Source organism: Lichenostomus cassidix, chromosome 1Aa, assembly GCF_008360975.1.
Source record: "Lichenostomus cassidix isolate B80296 chromosome 1Aa, HeHo_3.0, whole genome shotgun sequence".
Lineage (NCBI taxonomy): Eukaryota > Metazoa > Chordata > Aves > Passeriformes > Meliphagidae > Lichenostomus > Lichenostomus cassidix.
In genome coordinates, this window is record NC_139480.1 from 28,849,101 (window position 1) to 28,871,587 (window position 22,487).

A 22,487-nucleotide genomic window follows, 5' to 3' on the forward strand; every position below is an offset into this window, starting at 1 on the left:
AGTTTTAAAATTGATTTATACAGTTTCATTTATTCTATTTTGACACTTTATAATTGAATCGCAAATTTTTTGCTATATTTTTGCTATATTTGGGTGTCCCACTGTCATTCCTGGTAATTAAGTAGATATGTGAATTTCCTTTTGTGGTCATGAAATTAATTATAGCAATTCTTTGAATTACCACATGAATAGGATTTAAAATGTCAAGTCAGTCTCAGATGATTAAGAAAAATATTTAAAAATCACTGCAGAAGATTGTAAGAGGTAAGAGTCTATTTTACCTCAAACGTAGCCTCTTGCAGATAAATTCCAGCCAAAGGTAACTATTGAAAGAGAACGCAAATATTGACAGAAAAAATGGAAGATGGAAAATGTATATTCTAAGAAGCAGTATGAAGACCTTATAGCTGAAGATTTAAGGAACAGCAAAGATTTTTTTTCAATCATATCAGAACCAGATAAACTCATGAAAATATCATCAGACCTGCTGCTTTTAAAATAAATTTTTAAAGGATTTCAAAAGAACTGTTATAGAGAAGTTGAAAGATTTATTTGTATAGATTCTCCTACAGAAAAACGCAATGAAGTATCTTATACTTTAAAGGAATAAAAATGAGCTATTATATTAAATTGAGGCAATAAAGGAAATAATAAGAGAAATTTGAAAAGAAAGCAGAATCAGATGGCTGATTAGCTACACATGAGGCTTAAAAGGAACTGAAGGGGCTGAGCTGCTGCAAGTTTTATTAGCACTTAACTGCCTATTGAAAAATTGAATATTAAAATTTGGATATTGTTTTGCTTTTTCTGCTTCTTTTTTCAGCAAACTAGACTTATCCTACTGGCCTGTAAGTCAGAGTTCAGTTTTAGCTAAATGGTGGGAATATATCGTTATATATCAATATATCGTCAATAATGTAATTATGAGCAAAGCTCTAGATTAATTTCTGCTAAAGGAATCTGGGGAAGCTTTGCTGAAAGAAAACCTTCTCTGATCTGTTAGAACTTTTTGCACATGTCATCAAAATAATGGATGAGGAAGAATCTAATGCTCAATCTAATTTATTTGGACATTCCCAAGGGTTTTGCCAAAGTTCTTAACTAAATGCAATTAAGAAAACTAGTAAGCCTAAGTGTGCTAACATTTAGAAATCATCTCAGCAATGTGCAGTGGAAGTTATGAATAAAATAATAATTTTCTGCTACATTGATAATGCCAGGGAGTTCCGTTATTGAATATTCAAAGTAGTATTCATTATTTATATACATCATAAATACTAGTGACATGACAGAATTTAAAGATTAAGTTAATAATTTGACAAATGCATGAAAGAGAGATCTTAGAAAACTAGGTGAAAAAAATATTGCAACTGAATACTTGAGTTATGGATGGGGATGGGGGGATTCAAATAGCTCCTTGTCATCATTGCAGATGATGTGCAGAGGAAGATTCTGTCTCAATGTGAAGGGGTGGGCAAAAAAACAGATGCATAAAAAAGATTCTCAGACAGGTGCCAAGTGGCTACCAATGACTACAGTGTCATCTGAGCAAAAAGCTCAGTCTAAAACATTGATTTTTTTCACCTTTGTCTGAAGAATAGCTTTGTCTGAAAGACTGAAAAGGAGATTACTTAAGATTAAAAAAACCCCTTAATTACATTAAAAGACTGGAAAAATGGAAGAAAAGGATTAAAAGCAAGGTGACATGATAGTTTTCAAATTTATATGCCAGGCAGAGAGACCAATAAAACAGTATTAAAATGACTTAAATATTGTTGCCAGAGATTTATTTTTACTTTTTCAACTCTGAAATTTTACAATTTTACAATTACAAATGTTACAATACAATCAGTATTTTATTTCTAATAATATTCACACTAACAAATCCTACCAAAAATTTAATATGGAGATAAGCAAAAAAAGATGTGCTTTTTCATGCATGAGTCTCACACTAAAAGGTATGCTCAAAACCTAAAGGGTAATATAAATGCTTTTTTTTTTAGCTTTAAGCAGTGAAATAAAATAGTCCTGGATGACAATCTATATCCTGTAGACATTATTTATATAGTGCAAGTTAGACATCAGTGAAAGTATATTGTTTTTTTCTCCGCTAGGTAGGAAAAATAAAGGAGTGATAAAGCTATGCATGGTAACATGGGGTATTTTTATCTACTTTATCATTGCTTAAGCAATATGATGTGTACAACCTCATTTCTGAAATGTCCTAAATGAAGCATCCTCAACAGTATGTCCTACACAGATACTGGTAGGTCCAAATCCATTTATTCGGGACATTTTCTAACAGCACACCTGTTTAGTAGAGCTAGTGTAATACTCTGCACAGTATTTTAACTATTCCCAGTATAGATATGTGATACACATTTTAAAGTGGTTGATGAAATGAAAACCTTAGATACAAACTAGACATGATTTTCTGCTAATGTCTTTTTTACTTTTGGGTTTATTTCGGGTTTTGATTAATGTTATCATCTCCTGCTTTAAATCATTCTCTAGAAATGTTGTCAGCAATGCTTGTTCGATGCTGCTGAGGATTCTGGCTGACTTCCGAATGTCTTTACGATATAATTCTTCCACAAGTGGCTCATCTAGCTAAAGAATGATCAGTTCCTATTTGCCTTTGTGTAGCCCATCACTAAAGAATACTTCGAAGTGCCTTCAACTTTTTTTAAAGTCAGAGGTTATCTTTTTTCATAAAAATTGGTAATTGCCAGCTCTGCTCATGGGTAATTCCACCATTCAGAGGCACCTTTGTGTAATGCTGTTATATTGCAAAGTGATACAATGCAAATACAAACACACTTTCTCATGGGTTTAAGGAAGTGTGTTGCCAAGAGGACTTCTAGGAAGCAATGAAGTATCTTGAATCCTGATGGAATTACTAAAATATGCAGACATGTTTGTGGGTTACAAAAGAGGAGTTAAATATCTGCATCACCTGCAGTCAGATGAGTCTCTCTACAAACCACTGTCTCCAGTGCTCTGTCATTACCATCAGTATTGCAAAATTATAAGCATTACTTAAAACAGGCTGATTTATAATTTTTGGATATGTTGATAACTTGGCTGATTTAGGGGAGACAAATTATATATGACTTGAGAGAACTGGAATTTGAAAGAAGAGAAAAAGTTCATTGAATAAAGTCAAATAAAGATCTTGGACAAGACTGATGAGAAGACAATAGCTGTAGATAGTGGTAAGATAAGTAAATAAGACAATATAGAACTGTACTTAATTTTGATATGGGATATTAAAGGCAGCAGAGGCAGAAGTAGAATTTGAGAAGACTGGTAGTTTTGCAAATAATTTTTTTTATTTCCCTGCAAACATTGAGTAAGTCCAATGTACACTAAAGGTCTCCCCTACAAGTGCACAGGAGCAAGCTCTCCCCAGCAGTACCTACAGGTGATGTTAAAGACATCCTGTGCCAATGCCACAGTGTGTGCTCAGGTTGTATAGTCAGCCTGTGTTAGCATACAAGTCTCTGCCACCAAGGCCTGGGGTTACCTCTGCCTAATTTGTGCCTGAAATCACTGTCTGCTCCTTACAGTGTCTTCTGCAGTGACCTGTCATCCTGTGGAGAAGTGAGCATAGTAGTTGGAATAAAATCAGCAGGACATCTCTGGGCTGTGTGCACAGTTTGTTCAACAGAGGCGAGACCCGAATACTCTGTTTTGACAAACTGCTCCGACATTAATTGTCCTCAAATTTTCCTAACGGAGTATGGAGGGCTTATAATGAGCAAGGCATAAAGAATTCTTCATGTGAGCTTTTAGCTATAGGGAAAAACACAGCATCGTCAAAAAGAAACCAGTTTACTGGAAAAGAGGAAAACAGCTGAGGTCTGTGTAACCAGGTAACAGAAAATTGATATTCAAAGGTAGGTTATCAGAATGGGGGATTGTAGAGATAACAGGGGATTGTGCAGCTTAATCGTGATTGCAGACAGGGTGACCGAAAAATGTATACAAGATGAACATTTGAATAGGCAAGCTGCAGGCTGGAATCCATTTCTGTGATGTTGTTGGCTACGAATCCATTTCTGTGATGTTGTTGTCTACGCATACAATTGTATGTGTACTCAGTGATCAGTACTGGTGCAATAAAGACAATTTTCCTTTGACACAGGACTCTTGTCTGAAATAATGCAAAGCAGATACCAACATGGAAAAGAAATGAAGTAATACAGATAATTTTAAATTTGTGATTCTCTGTGTTTGTTGTGTTTGACTACACAAACTATATATTCTTCTATTAGTATGTATTTCCATAAGCTCTCGCTAGCTTTCTTTAATAAAAAATAAAACTACACATGCTCAGAAATGTGTGTTAAGAATCACAGTGCTTTAATTTAGTGAAACAACCGAGAAATATAGGTTTAGAAGCTTTTATTCAAAGTAATTTTGCAGAATTGCTGCAGAGTTCTAATTCGTGTACATATGATTATAGTGGATTGTGTCAATCATAGCTTAGGGTAGTATTTTGAACTGGACAATATTTTGTACCCTGGAAGTAGAGAAAGCTTCTTTATGAGATAGCCACATCTCCTACAAAGAAATAAAACAGTTTCTATTAAAGATTTTCTATTATGCACCTATTGAAATGTTTGGTTAGATAAGATGTATTTCCATATTCTATGTTTTCCTAGCCAAGATGATAAATTTATACTGGAAAATTATGTTGTTTTCACATATATGAATGTAATTCATAAATTTGTTTCAAAAGGCAGCTTCCTAAAACATTCATTCTTTTCATTATAGGCTGCATTGAGAAAACCTAATTACACATTATAGCTTTATCAATTTAGGTTGTGTACTAACCAAAACCAAACAAACCTTTCATTAAGTTTGAGTAAAAGATTTTGTGATGCAGTCCCACATAGAAAACTGCATGAAACCATTAAATAATTGTATCTATTATATATGTACATTTAGATACACACACTATCTAGTATCTCTCCCTGTTTTGGAAGTTTTTCAGTTTATCTATTAATTCTTTCATATTTAAGTAATTTATCTTGGGATAAGGTACTGACTACTGAGCAGAAATGTGGAATCTTCTAAAAGATAAGGCAGATTTCCTGGCAAATAGCATTAAATAGTATAAAAGAACAGAAAAGTATTTTCCAATTACTATTGCTCACAGTAAATCTTATGCTATAACCTCAGCGAATAACATCAGTTTGGGTAAGCAAGACAATAAATAAGTTTCTTACTATTTCCTTTTTTTCTCAATGCAAAATATCCACTCAGGTCCTCCATAGATGATTTATGTTGAATGATCTGTCTACTGATCTGGTCTGGCATTGTTAGATATATTCTGTCAGGATAAGACTGTCCATGAATAGTAATTTTTACATTTAGACTGGCCATCAAGAAGTATGATTATAATTTTTCAAGAGATGACTAAGATATTTTTGAGTGCATTTATTTAATTTCTGGGTATTATTGGTAAGCTATGCTGTGAAATGACAATTTGTTAACACGAAAAAATGTTGAAAATAATTAATCATAACTGAATGAACTGCTGAACTTTCTTTCATATAAATGAGAGTTGAGGTTTCTGCCTATTTTTAGTTTTCATTATTTATTATTTTGAATATTTAAAAACATTGCATAAATAGGAAAATTTGTATTCTCAAAAATATTTGCACAAAAGTTTTTCTTCAAATCTGTGTTTGGTCCTGTATAAATGCTCTGGTTCATGTCCTGAGGAAAAGCTTTTCCACTTGGATGGCAAAGTGCTTTTACAGCGTCTATAAAGGAAAAGTAAAAGTGATCAAAACTCACCAGAATGGTTAAAGCTTGGCAACAACATGAGTCAGATACATTTTTGGACCTTGTTCTCAGATGCCCCCACTCCTTGGTGCATGAAAAATGTGGTGTCAGCAATTCAGGGTTCTCCCACCAATCTGCTCTCCTCAGCAAGTTCTGCTTTCAGCTGGAAGTGTTACTCAGTCCCTAGCAGCACGTCTGTCCTTTTCCTTCTTCCCTTCCTCCCTTCCTGCAGCCCAGCAATAGCCCAAAGTGCTGCAGAGTTTGCAGAAGCAAGAGGGAAAGGGTAAGGATGACCTGGAGCCCTAGGTCAGTTCTGGGGAAGGTGGCTTCCAAGATAGCATTTGCTGCTCTGACAGGGTGGCCTGTCTCAACCTTTCCCTGGCTTTTCTGGGAGCATCTTAGGCACTGCAGTCACTCTACAGGCCTCCCATGTGGCCACATGGAGCATGTTATTCATAGACTACTAATGCACTGCCTGACAGGTAGATGCTTTGCATGACATTACTTATTTATGAGCAGAAAAAAGGTATGCATATGGAAAGGCAGGTAGGTGGAAGTCTCCCATCTGTCTCAACTATCAAGGAAGAAATTTGTAGCTTGCCTGTGCAAGTCTCTATTTGGAAAGGCTGTGTCATGCATTTTCCCATACCCTAGTGGTGATAGGAAGAATAGTGAGAAGAGTCACTCGTCATCTCACTTTTCTACTCAGAAGACAAAACATTTGAGGGAGATACAATTAAGTTTAGGAAGTTCTGAGCTCTAAGATTAAAAAAAAAACAAAAACAACAAACCCAAAAAAATCAACCAGCCCAAAACCAAAGAAACAGACTGTTATTGAGAGATCACTTTGCTTGAAGATTGGGATTGTTTGTCTCATTCAAGTTGCATAAGGTAGTCTCATGCTATTTTTTCCTGAAGGAGACTCCTAAAGATCAAACAAAAATGTTGTTTCTTATTTGTATTTGCATGGATAAGAGGAAAGTTGGCAGAGAGAAGGAGAGTGAGTATAGTACAGCAGCTTTCCTCTCATGTGAAATAGAACATGAGCTCATCTCCATCCACTCACACAACCATACTCTTGAGCCAGCACAGAGGGGAGGAAGGGAGCTCCTAACACCCTGCACTAACACAGTTCTCCTGGTAAGTTCTAAAATAGAAATATTTAATGTCCCAGTGTTTTAAAAAAGTATTCACAGACCAATCTGGCCGAACGGTAGTTACATTCAAGAGAGAAAAGCATCATCCATTAGCTACAATGGGGTTTTGGACTAGGCCCAAAGACATAAATTTCACCTTTAATTTGACTTTAAATTCTTTGAAATGCTGCAGTACATGTGTATTTTATACCATATATTTTCAGTTCCCCAGCCTGTTTAAGCTTTTTGAGTTATATTTGGTAGATACTTGCAATTCAGTAGTTGATAGCCTCTTAAGAAAAAAAGCCTGTTTTTATTCCTACATAATTGCTAGATTCCTAAGTATAGCCTTTGTAATTGGATGGATATAGCAACCCATCTTCACCTCTTTAAAAGTACATTTTATTCCATCTCTGTTACTGAGAAAGAGGTATATCACAAACAATTGCTAAAAATATTTCATCCAATGTATAGCTTTAATAAAACTTCTGAAATTGCAGTGTCTCCAATGTTTCAGTGAAAAGAATACTCCCAAATGACAATACTTTCTCACAAAATCACATTCTATGCCAAAAACTGGAAAGCTCTAATACTTAGATGAAATTTTTCCATAGGAAATTTCAAAAAGTTTTCTCTCTGAATGGACATCTGCAGTTCTCAGTTCAACCACAGTTGGTGCTGAGCAGGAGACACTGGAAGATTTTCCAGAACAGCAGAATCAGTGATGTGGTTGTTGTTCTATCATTGCCCTCTTTCTGCTTGAGTGCTTTACCTTTCTTCCTTTGTTTGTTATTAGAATTTTTTTTCTGTCTTTAGCATTTACACCTAGTGTAGGCCTCATTCTAGGTCCACTCCAAAATCAGGATGAGTGTAGCTGTCACATAATATGCATTATAGGCAGAAAAGAAGTGCTAAAAGATAAATAAATAAATATATAATAGTCAGATAATTGAGACAGACCCCAGGACAGAAGTTCCAATATTGCAATAACATCAGCATGCACATTGTGGACCATTCTTCATACAACAGAAGGAAACATTTCAGATTATCAATGTAGAAATTCAGTCTTGTGTGCTTTCTTCAGTGTGCAGAGGCCTTGCAAAATCATAGCCCAAAACATGGTCAGTTCAACTCAAACTCATTTCTTTGGGAAAGCTGTAAAGAATCCATCATACCAAAGACACAGTGCATAGAGAAGTTGCAGTGTCAGCCAGTGTTTTTTTTGCAAGATGAGAACTCTGAAAGCCCACAGAGTTCAATGGTGATCAGAAAGTGAGTATATCAGCTGCTCATGCTCACAGCCAGAGTTCGTATACTTTGTCATGGCTGGATTCCAAAAATCAATCGAGTTTTCTAAAATAAATGTGATGATTAGAGTAATGAAATTATTTTCCTTCCTGGAATACTGGAGTACTTTTTCAAAATTGTATTTCTCCCTAATGGCATGTTTAAATTTGTGCCTTAGAATTTGCTGATGTACTTAGCTGAACTTCTGACTCATCTTTCTCATAGAATTGTAGAATGGCATAGGTTGAAAGGGAATTTAAAGATCATGTCTTTCCAACTCCCCTGCCAACACCTTTCACTACACCAGCTTGCTCAAAGCCCTATTCAAGAATGGGGCATCCACAACTGCTCTGGACAGCCTGTTCCAGTGCCTCACCACCCTTACTGGAAAGAATTTCTTCCTAAGATGTGATCTGAACCTACCTTCTTTCAATTTAAAGCCATTCCTCCTTGTCCTAGCACCACATGCCCTTGTGAAAAGTCTCTCTCCACCTCTCTTGTGGAGGCTTACTGGAAGGCTTCAGTAAGTCTCCCTGGAGCCTTCTCTTCCTCGTTTTGAACAGCCCCACCTCTCTCAGCCTGTCTTTGTAGGAGAGGTGCTCCAGCCCTCTGATCATCTTTGTGGCTCTTCTCTGGATTCTCTCCAACAGGTCCATGTTCTTTGGGGGCCCCAGAGTTGGATGCAGCACTACAAGTGGGGTCTAACGAGGGCAGAATAGAGGGGGAAAATCACCTCCCTGGCCCTGCTGGCCATGCTGCTTTTGATGAAGCCCAGGACACGTTTGGCTTTCTAGGCTGCAAATGCTGATTGCTAGGCCCTGTTGAGCTTCTTGCCTACTAACACCTGCCAGTCTTCCTCCCCAGGGCTCCTCTGCAGAGGGAAAAGATTAATTCCATCTATTCCCTGCCCAGCCTGTATTTGTGCTTGGGATTACGCTGACCCAGGTGCCGGACTTTGCTCTTTGCTTTGTGGAACTTCATGAGGTTTGCACTGGCTAACTTCTCAATCCCATGAAGATCCCTCTGGATGTCATCCCTTTCTTCCAGCATGTGGATTCTATCACACAGTTTGGTGTTGGCCACCTTGCAGAGGTGCACTCCATGCCACTGTCCATGTCACCAACACAGATGTGACACAGTGCCGGTCCCAATACCAACTCCTGGGGAACATCTCTCAGCACGAGTGGCTGTTCACAACTCTTTGAGTGCCAACCAGCCAATTCCTTATCCACCCAGTGGTCCATCCATCAAATCCACATCTCTCCAATTTGGAAGCAAAGATGTCATGCAATACAATGTTAAATGTTTTGCACAATTCCAGGTAGATGATATCAGTTGCTCTTTCCTTATTCACCCATGCTTTAACCCCATTGTAGAAGACTACTGAAATTGTCAGGCACCAATCTTCCCTTAATGAAGACAAATGAGTATTCCCATATTGTCTGTAAATATGGAATATTTACACATGATCATATCAAATATTTGGCTTTCAGATCCATCTGAAGAAGCAATTCCGACACTAATTTGTGCCCAGTGAAGGTCTGCTTAGAAACTGTGTTTTTTAAGACCTGTGGATTTTACGTGTAACTGGATGCATTAACACAATGAAACTGTTCCACCAACATTAACTGGATTGTTTAACAGTGGGAACTGAAATCCCTGGGGACACTTTGGATGAGATTATTAGTCTTCTTTCTGCAGGTTTCAGGAGGATATGGCAGTTGTCATCCATTGAGTGTCTGATTAAAAAAGTTTTGTTCCTCTTGATTTCCTGATAGTTCTTCATGATGTGACTTCTGCTGTGTTTTGGGCATCAATTTTTCAAATACAATTTAGTGAAACTCTCCACCATATGCACTTGTTTTCTGATGCTAACAGGCAGACAAACAGCCACAGAGCAATAATGGTTCCAGTGAAATCACATCTTGAGATCCAAAGTGCTGCACATGACTAGAATGTGGCTTCACGTTCAAACTTGTGATGCTGTAAAAGACACAGAAAATAGCTTGGTCTATCCAAATTCAGTTATTTAGGCCTAAGAGAAGAATTACAGTATTATGTCTTTTGCAGAGACTGGACTTAAAGTTGGAGCAGGAGGTTATTATTTGAGAGCTGCCAGACCTCATCCTCTATCCCATTCTGTCCCCCTCAGATTCTTATACCCCATGACTACTATCAGAATAAACCCTGTTCAATAAAAAAGAAAACTTAATTTAAACTATTTTTTACAGATGTGTTTAAAGCAGTTATAAATATGAATGTACATGAGCTTATTAAGTCCTTGTATAAAACCTTAATTTAGATGTAAGGAGCTTTTCTTTTGTTTCTTACTTGCTTTTCTACTTCGAAAAAATCTGTATGGCTGTAAAATTAAGTGCATCTGCTGACAACTATCTTAATCAAGGCATTCAACTTTTTATCTTTTTTAGGCTGGGTACCATAATGAGAATATTGTGGCTATATTTTTATTTCAGATAGTTTCATGTTGTCTGTCTGTAATTGTAACTGTAGAATAAGCAAGGCCTAAAACAAAAGGTAGATTAAATTTTCAATGAAATCACAACAAAAGGTTGTTAACAAAAGGTGCCCTGCAGGGTTCTTGGTTTCCTAATGTATGTTTTGAAACTTCAGCATCTTTGCTAGGTTTTTTTTTCTTTTTGTCTTAACACAAAAAATCATGTTAGCAGTTAGGTCCTTACAAAACCAGGCACCAGCTAAGTTTCAGGCCATGCATATTTGAGCTTGCCTTGTCTAGCAGGAATTTATCCAGATGAACTCAGTGATTTTGCAATAGTGACTAATCAAAGAGCTTCACTAAATAGTGTGTAAATAACAGTACTTTTAATACAGTGCTAGACATTTCCCATCTTTTCAGCTTCTTTATGTACTGAAATGATTGAGCTATTCCTTCAGTCAAAACCACCTTGACTGCAGTTTACTGCTGTTTTCTTTGTATTACTGATTGTGTTGGTGCATTGGTGAGCACAGTGCTGCTTCTCATGCAGACAAAGAGTAAATCTTTCTGGATTTCAGTGGAAAGGGCATGAGCACTTGTCTGTGATGGCTGAGGGGTAAGGCAAAGCCAGTGACAACAACTGGAAAACAACTTGTTCAGACTTGAGAAAGGTTCATTTTTCTAAGCTTTGTTTACTGCTTTGTGCTGTTAGCGTACTCTTGTTTGCTGCTTCCCCATTTCTTTTTTACACATCCTACCAGATTCTGCTAGTTCTGCCATAGAAAAATTTGAATTTAATATAATTTATTAAAAAATATCTTACAATTGGGAAGGTAAAGGGAAAGGGCCAAGAAATTGTCAAATTATTACATTAAAATGAAGGAGGTTTTCATTTCAGTTTCATGACTTGCTATGGCAGTTTTAAGTTTTTCAATGCTATGCTTAAAATAATAATAAAAAAAAGAAGGTATTTCTTAATTTAAAGATACTAGATACAGCTTTGTCTCAGTTTTGAACAAACCTCTTTGAGACTGTTTGCTTTTGTTAGCCTCAGTGCAAGCTCCTTTTTCTTACATGGTACTTTTCATTTAGATAGGTTGGTTTGAATTTTATTTGAATTTACATGTAATTGTTTGAACTTGGCTGGAAATTGACTGAAGCACCTCTTCTGTGAAGACAGGCTGGGAGGCCTGGAGTTGTTCAGCCTGAAGATGAGAAAGTTCCAGGGAGACCTTATAGCAGCCTTCCAGTGACTAAAGGGGCTGACTAGAAAGGTGGAGTGGGACTTTTTACAAAGTCATGGTAGGACAAGGGGGAATGGCTTTAAACTGAAAGTGGATATATTTAGACTAGATATAAGGAAGAAATTCTTTCCTGTGAGGGTGGTGGAGCACTGGAAGAGATTGTCCAGAGCTCCATTGTGGATGCCCCATCCCTGGAATTGATCAAGGCCAGGCTGGATAATGTTGTGAGCAACCTGGTGTAGTGAAAGGTGTAGTGAAGGGGGTTGGAATAAGACGATCTTTAAATTCCCTTCCAAACCAAACTATTCTGATTCTGTGATCTCTACTATAAAATGAAACAATTAATAAATTTATAAGTTTTAGTAAATTAATTTTCTGTGAAGAATCACTCATGACCATGGTTTTAAAACAAAGCACTGTTAAAACCCAGAGATGTGCTGAATCCTTCATCTATAAACATATATTTGCTGCTCACAAAACTGGTGTGCTAGTAAAAAAATGGACCTCGACACATGCTCAGCTTCTAGTTATTTGCATGCTTTGACCTGACCTCATCTATTGAAATATTCAAGGCCAATTGGCATAGCACAGGAAGCATAGGTCTTGGGTAGGAAATAGAGGGAGGCATGTTTTCAATGACAGTAAACAAGCTGGAAATATCTTATTTGACTTTTAAATTATATACTGAGTTAAAAGAGCTGGATTTTTAAGTGGGAAACAATCAGTTTTAAATTGAATAAATTTGATCTGGAGGGTCTGGATGAAGACAGCACTGGTAACGTAATTTTTAATGCATTAGTTCTCAGGATGAAACTTCTCTCAAAGACAGGTCCATATTTCTTGTCTAAGCTTCTCTCCAGTATTCTGTCACATGAAGTCTAACATACTCATGTTTGTAAACATTATAAAGTATAATATGAATATAGGTGTTTCCCAAGGATTCTTTGAGTGTGTAATACAAGGTTGACCAAGTTGCATGAGTATACCTCCATTATAAGGCATTTTTTCTTTCAACTTATTTTAATGTCTTAAATACTAAGGATTTAAGACTGTCTGTAGCTTTCAGGTTGATCACAGAATCTTTTAGATTGGAAAAGGCCTATAAGTCCAATCATTAACCTGACACTGCCATGTTCACCCATAAACCTTGTCCCTGAGTGCCACATCTACACGTCTTTTAAATATTTCCAAGCACTTCCCTGGGCAGCCGATTCCAATGCTTGACAAACCTTTCAGTGAAGAAATTTATCCTAATATCCAATCTAAACCTCTCCTGGCACAATTTGAGGTTGTTTCTTCTTCTGTCACTTCTTGCTTGTTACAAGAGACTGACCCCCACCTGGCCACAACCTCCTGTCATGGAGCTGTAGAGAGCAATAAGGTCTCCCCTGAGCCTCCTTTTATCCAGGCTAAAAACCCCCAGCTCCCTCAACCATTCCATACACTTGTGATATGGACTTGTGCTTCAGACCCTTCATAGGTTTTGTTGCCTTTCTTCAAATATACTCCATCACCTCAAGGTTAATCCAGAATCAAGGCAGTGCTTATGGAGATCTTAAAGATAGTTTCCTCAGGGTGGCTTACTCAAAATTTTAGCTGATGTACTGTAATTATACTTACCTTTAATAATTTGAACAGGAAAAGTTTTTGTTCATAGCAGAGTAATTTGCAGTTTACAACATTATCTTAGTTTTAATTAAGATGTTTTAAAAACATTCATCTTTTCCTCTTGTGTGCATCTGAACTGATAAAGGTATCTGAACTCCTGAAGGTTTCTTTTGTGGAATGTAAAAAAATTTATGCTTTCTCCTAAAGCAAATTTAATTTACAAGACGCAAGCACAGACTAAAGCGTCTGGTATGTGATAATTATATTTCAAAGGATGAAGGTGTTTCAGATGTTTCAGAAAGGTGGTACTTTAAATTAAGCTTCTGTTTAAAGTGTGTTTAGCAAAGTTTTTCAACCTTTTGTATGATTTCCAGCTCTTCCTAGCTGAAACATTTCTATGAAACCACATTCTGATGTCTTCAGTTAGGAATAACACTTTCTTCTTGTGCCACAAGATCTTTCAGTGACTACAGTATATTTTGGCTGGTTTCAAAAAGTATACACTCTCTCTTAATCTATACACAACCTCAATTAGTGTTCAGGTCAGTAAGTGGGAAGACATTTATAGAATCAATCATTTTGGGTTAAGGAGTACACATACTGCAAAGTGTACTAATGGAATGGAAATAATGCCTGGAACATCTCCAGAATAGTCACAGTCTCAATGGAGCAATTAAATATGTATGAAGAATGTTTGCAGTGAAGTTCAAACACATCAGCCCGAGGCTTATTTTTTGGTTTAATTTATTCTCTGCTTTTCTGTGTACTGCTGCTTGATGATTCAAAAACACTTCTGCACACTGCCTCCTGCATCATCTATGGATCCACTGACTGACAGATACAGTGACAGTTGCTATTTTTAATCACTATCTCACGAACAAGGAATAGACTCTGCGGTAGAAAAGTGGAGGGTTAGTATTCACGTTAAGAGTTTTTATTCATTAATGAAGTTGACATAATTCACAGTATGGAAAATAGTCTTCAGCATTAATTCAGGCAGTGTTTGAATATTTAGCAAAACTTCTTAGTCTGAATCTGTTGGTGTCATGAAAGTAATTCATTATATTCCCTGTATTCCATATTTTCATATCACTACTTTTATCCTTCATGAGAGAGATGCTTGTCCTGCAGTTGGCAGCTGCTTTTTTTATATCATTGTGAATGCCAGCACTACTTAAAAAGTTAGTGCCTGTATTTTCTGATAATTGTTGTTCTTTGCAAAATGTATAAAAGGACACCTGCTATTTTCAGCTTTCTCTGCTGTTTTCAGCAATAAATAAAACCAAACTCTCTGGGGCTTTGTAAAGCACGTTTGTTTCCTTTGATGGGCCTAAGTTCTGTGATTTGTGACTGATCAGAGAGCACCAGTGGATTAGCTGGTTCATCTGTTATCAATTCATGCGCTATGAGTAAGTGTGATTGTCATGTAACCAAGCTTACAGCTATTGGCAAAACAACTGAGCAAAGAGAGCCTTTTAAAAGGATTACTGGTAATGTAATTACTTGTGGAAGATGTATGGATATCTCCTGTATGAAAACACCAGCATCTTAATATGTTCTTTAAGCAATAAAATTAGTGGAATGAGAGCTTGTGTTCCAGTAATGGCATTCTCTGCTGGTGGATAATGGCACAGTGAAGCAAAGGCATTTGTGTGAAGTAAACACTGAACTAAAGCCAGAAATTTCAAGGCTGTTATTGAAGCAAAATTTACTTTCTAGTGACACTAGCATTATTTTATTAAATGCGATGGGCTTTTGAGGCCTTGGAGCTTTCAGTAGATTTTCTTTAGGTCTGGAGGAAAATCTTTTTATATCTATAGTAAATCTATAGCTGCTAATAATAATTTTAATGAAAGAAATATGCTGTTGATGTGACCCCTATTACCAGAGATGTCAGCAGTATGTCATATCATATAATTTTATAAAGAAGCAGAATTAATTTAGGACCTTCAATTCAGGCATAGAATAAGCAATCTTGGTGAAGCTGAAAAATTAAGAAAACCTTTGTGCTTCTGAACAGTTGTCAATGGCTTTTGATATTGACTTTAACCATTAAGACAATTGACTTTTCTTAGTGAAAAACTACATTTGCAAAATTATGTTTAAATAAGCCCCTGACCTTCATAGTTTGAAAATCAATGATAAAAGCCCAGTAGTCATCAATGAAACTGTAATCCTCTTCTGGATACTGGCAGATTTTTTTTTTCCAGTTAGGTGTAAGGGATGTTTTCCCTTGAAGTTGTTAATGAGCTCCATAGCATCCATAAAAATAGATTACTGAAGCATACAATGACAGCTGTCCTGCTTGATCTGTTTAGTCTTAAACTCTTACCTTTGATAGTACTTCCTTCTTACTTCTGTATTTCTTTCTTCACAGTATTGATTAATGTCTTCTCATTATTCAATAAGCAAAATTCTGATGCTTGGTGCATGGTATTTTACCTCCACCTAATCAGGCTGCTTTTTACATTAATTTGTTGAGTTTTGCTATTGGTTTTGTTTTTTTTAAAGACCTATTTGCTGATTTTGGGTAATGATAATATTCTTACAATGTATATCTTTATGATTCTTGTATCAGAAACCTGATTGAGTTATTGATTGTGATATGTGGGCAAATAATCTGGTTTTTATCAGTGTCAGAAGTTACATGCTTACCTTGTGCAGTGCAGTGTTCTAAACTTTAATGCATCTTGTGGCCACAGGTTTTGGCTCTCAGCGGAAGAACAGATTAATAAAGAAATCTAAGACTAATATCTAGGTGTATGTAGTCAGAAAATGATGCATAGGAAAAATGATTTACCCTTCCAGTAAAATCAGTCATAGCCAAAATATTCATACCATAACCATCTGAGCTTACTATCCTATAATATTATTTTAAGCATCTAAATATATAAAAATCTATCTTGAATTTTACCTACATCACATTTGTGGGGCTTGTGGCACACCAGATAATCAGACCATTTAAATAAAAGTCCCTGTCTATGGATTTAGGATCCTAGCTTCAGCCATGAGCTAAAGTTGTATCATAAAGTCTTCCTACAGACCTTGTAAAAATTTTGACTATTGATCCATCTTGTCAAGCCATCTTGTCAAGCTCATTTTTGTATTTTCTGATCAGTTTGGAAATAAAAACAGGCTAAAAAATTTTAGGAGAGAGGAATCACTACTTTGTAATGCCATTATTCATTTAACCTCGTCAGTTTTATAATTTTAGTTTTTAGGATCATTCATGCTATATGGGTACCTGCAGTGATGTGATTTCCAGAGATTGTGGTAATTCCCAGTACAAGGACAAAACCAGAGCTCCTTGAACAGACAGAGCAATGATTCAACTTTCGTGTCTCTCCCTGCAAAAGCAGAAAGAGAAAAAAACTATTATTATACCATTTGCAAATGCCATCTAAGGTCTTGGATTGTTTCAGGAACCTTTTGGCCTTGTGACATAGCTGTGCCTATTAGGACACTGGCAATTAGGGCTGAGTTTTATCATTCTCTTTGCAACATGAACAAACTGAATGATGATTAATACAACTCTAATTGGCAGCAGGTGTGACTATGTAATAAAACAACCCAAAATTAAAGAAGCATTTCAATTTGCTACCTAATATTAAGCTTTTCAGTATAAATTAATGAAAACTAAACAATCATTAGCAGGCCTTGGGTTGCAAAAAGAATGGGCTTAAACAATAACTACAAAGTGTAATAATGTAAGTAGAAAGCTCTTGGAGGTGTTTTAAACAATTAGTTTTTAAAGAGCACCTAGGTCACAGCTATTTGGAATGAAACTGATGGCAAGGTCCAAGGTGTACATGGCAGGCACACATTGCCAGCATAGCATGTTAAGCAGGAGCTGAGATTTTAATCAGTTTTACCAGGTGTTAAGGTACTAGTTTGTTCCAAACTTCTTAACTTTGTGAGCTGTTCTGTTATCATCTTTCTGAAAGAGATTTGAGGACACTTTTCCACATTGTTGGTCCAGCTAGAAAATAGTCTTAATTCTTCCAACTGAATTATAAAAACCTCTTTGATTTGGTTTAGCTTTTTTTTTTTCTTTAAGAAAGAGGTGATCTATACACTCTCTTTGAATTATGCCTTGTAACCAAAAACCTTAATATGCTCGGTTATTGCCATTCAAGTAAAGCAACAGCAGTTTGCTAGTGTCATTCATTACAGAGCCACATATCCCATCTCTTAAACTAATTTCATGCAAATGTAATTACATCTAAATTAAATCTAAATAGAATTAAATATGTTTTCTCAGCATTTAGATTTATGCAAATTCAGGGGAAGTATCATTTGATTGGCAGAGAAATTGGTAACAGCATTAGTATCTGGAAGCATTGTTAAAATTTATTCGGTGGTGCAGCATATTCTCAAGAACTTGTGAACTATAGAATATCCTGAATGCAGTTATGGGCATCTTGCTTAGCAGATAGATGGCTTCAGAGATGTTGTGGCATTCTGCAATTACTGTTCATGAGACAACTGGTGGTCAGCCCAGTCCTGTATAATCTCTATTTAAAGCCACCTTTAAATGCAGAATGAAATGCCTATATAAGCAATCATTGGTTATACCATTTATGAACACTTTTCAAAATAAAAGCCCAGCTGATCTAGTATAATATTTAACAATATCTGGGGAGTTCTAAATGTAAAGACTATTCATTCCCAAATAAAATATCAGAATACTGCCACTGTGTAGTGAAAACCTGCTTGAACTTAGTGAAGGTGGCCACTGCCTCAGATGAAATAGATTTCCCCATTTTTTCTTTTTTGGTAGACATTGATGGGGTTATCAACTCAGAAACTCTGTGATAGATTGCCAGTAATGGGTGGAAAGGCCCAGACATGATTGTAAGTCACATTCATCTTTCACAGCCTCTTAGCTAGAGATGACAGTTATTTTCAGGGCTCTCAGGAAGAACATAAAGCCAAAAACCTCAGTGAAGAACTGGTCAAATTAATTTAATATCAACTCTGTACAATGACTGAATGACCTAGGAGAAAACTGAAGATAATACTAACAAAGTTAATCAAAGTGACTAAACAAAGCTTTCTGAGATGCTATATCTAGTCTCCAAAGCTGTCTTCACTCTTACAACCTTTGTGAAATGGATGTACTTATTTGCAATGCAAAAGTCTAAAAATTCGGCTGATTCTAGTCTCTCCAGTGGTTGATCAAAGTAGCCAAGTGCATCCATATATTCCAAATTCTGATTTTTTTCAAAGTCTCATCAACAATACAAAGGTTCTCTGTTTAGAGAGAAAGTGAGATGCTGTAAAATATAGCCCTTCCAAAAGTATTCCTCTAGCTTCTCACTACAGGCACTTGCTGGAGATTGATTGAGTGATCATGTAAGTGGTGGGGTGGCAGCCTGTAGGCTTTTATACTTGTCAAATACACAGGTTGAAGTATTTTACAGGAAGAAGAGGATCATATAGCTGAAAAAATAGAAGGGATTCAATCAGTGTGGGGTAAAGTGTTTAAAGAATATTAAATGTGGAATATATGTTTCACAAAATTTGGTCACCACAATCTCTGTTAAACTTGGGGTCTCTTTAGCACTACCTAAACTATTTTGAGCACTGTATAATCATGCAGGCAAAGAAAAATTTTATGTGGCATTTGGGTCTCTGGAGACAAACTGGGTGGATACCTAACCTCACCTTGATGTGGCCCTTGGTCCTGACTTATGTTCTGCATAGATAAAATACAACCCTTTTATATCTTTAATGCTTTGTAACTCATAAAATCATAGAAATATTTATGCTGGAAAAGATTTTAAGATCATCAAAGTGGTACTGATGCAGGGCATAGGCTGACTTAACCTTGGTGACACCTCCGTGCTGGATGAACCATTGTCCTTGTCACTGATGGTTCCACTTGCAGGGGCTCATGCCTGTTACACCTGGGCAGGTGGGGCAGTCACAGAGGAGATGGGCCTGCTGCCCTGGGCAGGGCCTTGTCACCAGTGCCCCTGTCCCTTAAATCACTGTGCTCAGACAGGCAGAGGGAGGGCAGGGAATCCTCCTAATCATGCATCCTGTCTGTCTGTTGGGCCTTTCTCAGGGAAGGCTGGGTGCAATTTCAGCAGTCTCCCTCTGACACCCCTCATTCCACACACCTCCTGCTGCTCCCTGGTGCTGGTGTGACAGCTGGACATGGCTTGGCACCAGGGCAGAAGCATTTTTCCACCGAGGCTGTGTCTGGGCAGCCGTGTCACTCGTGGTGGCTGCAGAGCTCAGAGGGGCCATGGCTTTCTGCCGGGAAGATGCCACTGCTCCCTGGTTGAGCTGCAGGGCTGAAGTGCCCTTAGTGCACATCCTTCCATGAGAAGCGTTGCCTGAACTGTTGCTCCACACCCATGTGTCCACCCTGCTGGCATTGCTCCTGCTCACTGCTGCTCCTATGGCTTCTTTTATACATGGGAAAGCCTGGATGCTGGTGCTCCTGGTGCTGCCCTGGTCCCATCAGCAGTGTAATGATATTTGAGGGCTCCTAGTGGATTTCTTGCCTCCCTCTGAGGTTCCCCCAGTCTGGGAATTGTGCTGGCTCTGGAGCTGCTTGATTGGTGACTGAGTGATAGTTTTATTTTTGCACATACCATGGGGAATGTTATGGGGTCTGTTCTTGTTTTTTTCCAAAAATATGAGACCATAATTTTAGGACTCCCACATCAAAATTCTATGTGAAATAATTTCAGTTTTCTTAAACATGTTTTAAAAAGCAAGTAAACCCCAACTTTACAGTGAAGGTTTTCATTTGACAGTTTCTAAATAGAAATTTTCCATTGTTTTATTCAAATATGAGTGTTGTTAATTCCTACATAAAATGTATTTGTTTTAGAATTCAAACAGGCTTTTCATTGTTTTCTTTAAAAAACTAAAACATCAAGAACTGACTTCAGTTTTGAGATTCAGCTCTGGGTTCAGGTATCTGGTGTTTATATCTTGATTATGGCTATCAATATGCCACCTCCTACTAGAGCCAGTGGAGCTCTGGCCAATGCAGATGATGGTTATTCAGCTTGCCACAAGTAGAAACTTACCTATAGTCACCTGCATAATTTTCCAGACTCCATCCTTTGAATAAAGGTGGGATTCAGGTGCCTAAACATAGGCATTGACTGCAATTTGAAATGCTTTGGTATATTGAAATAATGCACAGGCCTGGAGAACATGACACAGTGCTCAGAGGAGACCTTCTGTTGCAAGGTTTGAAGGCCAAACAAGGTATTCCACAGTGGCCCAAATCATACTAAACTAAATTTGGTTTAGGCAATCAAATCTCACACTACATATCTGTTGACTGTAATGAGAGATTAGATATGTTGTTTCACATGTAGACTTCTGAAAAAAAAATCTATGGTCAAGTTTCTGGCTGATTCTGAATTCCTTACAAAATGTTTTAATTGCACTAAACTAACCCATATGTAAAAATAAAAATAAACTTTTAAAAAAATAATGATCAGTTTTTCACTTGGCTCTAGACAAATGTAGCAAACCTCACATGTGACTTGGGAAAAAAAAATTGAATAATTTAAATGAAGAAAAGAAATATGACTCTAGAATATCCTGAAGGAAACGTTCAGAGTGTTGTTTGTATAGTAAAACACTAATCAGGTTTAAAGTTCCATCAATGATGAAATAAATTGTGAACACAAACAATGCTAGTAAATTCGACAATTGAGAAGTGAGTTATTTATTAATGAAATAATTGTTTTATTAATTAATTGATTTTTACCACTTTCCTGACTTAAATGTTTTTAGTTGTGTCTTCTGAAAATCAATTAGTTTGTCTTAAATCAATCATCTAGAAATCCAAATAATGCAGATCACAGACAGGGCTGAAAATGTGGTGTTACATCCACATTTAGACTCTTGCTTGTTTCTAAAACTAGAATTTAATAATGTGTTTCATTTCAGGAAAATCAAGGAGGTATTGAGATATACTTCCTGCTTTAGGTCTGAAGTTTAATTTTAGGCTCCTAGAATACCATTTTAATTACCATCTAAATGCATTTGAAATAGGATTTGCCTTCTAAATGTTAAGACATATGTCTTTTCCATTACAAAAGTTTTTTCCTGTTCTGCATTGCAATGAGAAACTGAGAAATGGAGGCCAAAAATGTTTTCCTATCATAACCAGTTTCTAGCAGTTGCTGAGGATGCTGGAAACATGAGAGCCAAAGTCCCTGTTTTGTATGCTTTTAGATCCTGTGTCTTCCCACTACGATGAACAGCCTGTACCTCACTCTTACCAGGGGCTGGGAATAACTAAGCACTACGACAATTGGGTGTAGCAAATCTGTAACCAGAGAATTGTACTAATGTTGACTTTTGTATACTAAATAAACCAGCTCCAGCTAGAGAGTCTGAACAAATAGTACCCTATAGCATGTAAAAACCTGCTTGTTATTGCATCCAGCTGGTCATTAACACTAATAGTCAAATAGCTGGTCTTACTCAGAGCAGGTAATGGCCACTGCACTGTTTGTTTCATCTTGTGTGCCTGAGATGCTGCCCTAACTCCTGGCTCCTCAGCCACAATGAGGTGCAGGAATTGTGCCCAGCTCTGACACAGCTTCCCTCACATTACAGAAATCATCCTTTTCACAGGTAAATTTTGCGTATTGATGAATTGCCCTAGTCTGAATATAAACAATTTTCACTGAAAAATTGCCGGGCAGGTCTAGCCTAAGGCACATTTGATGCTCTGAAAATACTTTTTGAAAATCTTGTTTCTGTTGTTTTTTGAGAAGCTGTCTTTCACTCCCCATTCTCTTGATAGAATAAGTGATGTATCCATCTGAAAGTAAACCAGAAAAATGGCTTCTCTTTACCTTCTATAGAATTGTGTTTGGTTTTTTTTTTTTTTTTTTTTTCCCAAATGTATTCTACTGGAGTTAAGCAATTAACTTCTAACTTTGAAAGTTGAACATGTAGTAGAGTTCCTTGAAT

General features: G+C 36.8%; 1 protein-coding gene across 4 annotated transcripts in view; it reads left to right on the forward strand.

The window, feature by feature from the left end:
- Nucleotides 1-22,487, forward strand: part of TMEM117 (transmembrane protein 117) — a 196,013-nt gene that overhangs the window by 131,167 nt on the left and 42,359 nt on the right. The gene's annotated exons all lie outside the window — the stretch shown is intronic.